Genomic DNA, 1728 nt, shown 5'->3' on the forward strand with positions numbered 1-1728 from the left:
CGGGGCGGGTGGGGGGGCACTAAAGCTGCCCCAGGCAGGATGGGGGCAGGGTGAGGTGGGAAGCCAGTGGCCTCTGCTTCTCTTCCCCCATCTCCAGCACCCGGGCTGTGGAGGAGGGCCTTCTACCCCCGCAGCCGCGAGGCCACAGACACCCAGCTGTCCGTTCCCTGCCGCTGGTGTTCTCCTTCCCTTCCACGTGCATGCACGCCTTCCTTCCTTCCTTCCTTCCTTCCTTCCTTCCTTCCTTCCTTCCAAGTCCATTCAATGCCATGGCTAACGCAACGGGCAGCACCCTGCCTCACGTGGAGAGATCATCCTGTAGGAGAAAACAATTAACATAAGGAAATATTCCACTTTGCAGGAAGAAAATAAAGTAAAATAATTGGGACAGAGTGGGAGGTGGGCTATTTGGGGTGAGGTGATCTGGAAAGGCCTTCCAGCCAGGTGACAAAGGGACATCTGGGAGAGGCACATTCAGGGCAGAGAAGATCAGCAGTGCAAAGGGCCTGGGGCGGGAGTGAGTGTGGTGGGCGTGTCTGAGGCCACGGTGGGTGGAGGACAGGGAGTGGCAGGGGTCACATGGACCACAGCCAGGACTTTGGTTTTCCTCGTGTGTCTGACAGAAAGACCTCCGGCAGCAGAGTGCAGGTGGGAAGGGTCCGTGCTTTCGAACCCTCTCCTTGGCTAATGGGAGGCAGATTTGGAAGGCCAGCATCCAGGCATCCCGATGGGACTGCCGGGCCCTGGTGCTGGGAGAGGTGGTCAGACCCGGGGCAGGGCTCAGGGGAGAGTCTGTGGGACTAGCTCTGGGAGGGGCAGTGGGGGTGGGGGTGGGGGAAAGAGCCACCAAGGTCCCCCGCATCTGGGCCCCGCACGGGAGGCCCTCCCTGTCCTCTCCACCCGCACACCTTCCTTCCTCTGACTTGGCCCGGGGAGCACTCACCGGGCCCCCTTCCTCGAAGCCTCTGTGTACAGAAGGGCCCCCATTTGCGGACCAGATGCGTCCTGACAGCCCTGGGGCTGTGGGGAGGCGGCGATGGAAAAGGCCCCCCGAGTCTTCCCTCCGGAAGCTTCCACCTCCACACGTCCCTCTTAGAGGGAAGGGGGCCAGCGGGGAGGCCCCTCTCCTTGTTTATTTCTCTCGATCCATTTGCAAAACATTTTCGGGGAAGATGACCATGTGCAAGAATGATTCCCTTAGTGATTCTACAGGAACAAGGGCGATCCAGAGAAATAAAGAAAGTTCCCAAATCTTAATTCTATCTTCTTAAAAATAACAACAAACAAAAAAAGGAGGGGGGGGGGAGAAAGCTCTCTGCACCAGGGTCGCAACGCCTAGGAGCCAACCCTGTCCGTCTGCCCCCTCCGGGGCGGGACCGCGGTGCCCTCATCTGAGAGACGAAAGCTGCAGGGAGGGACGTGGCAGCCGTGAGGGACCAGCTCCTGAGAGCAGGGGCTGAAAGATCGTCGCTATTTTTGCCACTGTCGTGATGGAGCGTCCGCCCCCCCCCACCCAGCTCCTCAGCCCTCANACAGCGCAGGCCTCCCGACTCTGGTCACCCCGAGGACGGGGGGAGGGGCAGCCGCTCAGAGGGCAGTGGGGGGGCCGCTCTAGGATGCCGGGGCTTGACATGGAGCAGAGAAGCCTGATCCAGAGCCTAAAGGAACCAGGAATGGCCACCACCCTGCCCCCGCAGGGCCTGGGGGCGGGGCCATTCGGCCTTCAAG

The 1728-nt window shown here is 60.9% G+C and overlaps 1 long non-coding RNA gene across 4 annotated transcripts in view; it reads right to left on the reverse strand.

Annotated features, from left to right (window-relative positions):
* Window positions 1-6: 6 nt before the first annotated feature.
* Window positions 7-1728, reverse strand: part of LOC144226470 (uncharacterized) — a 6709-nt gene continuing 4987 nt past the window's right edge. For all 4 annotated transcript variants that reach the window (XR_013333654.1, XR_013333655.1, XR_013333657.1 and 1 more), the window contains one exon: window positions 7-316. This is a non-coding gene — a long non-coding RNA (uncharacterized LOC144226470). The remainder of the gene's footprint in view (window positions 317-1728) is intronic.

This window comes from Crocuta crocuta, unplaced genomic scaffold (assembly GCF_008692635.1).
Source record: "Crocuta crocuta isolate KB4526 unplaced genomic scaffold, BGI_CrCroc_1.0 scaffold143, whole genome shotgun sequence".
NCBI lineage: Eukaryota > Metazoa > Chordata > Mammalia > Carnivora > Hyaenidae > Crocuta > Crocuta crocuta.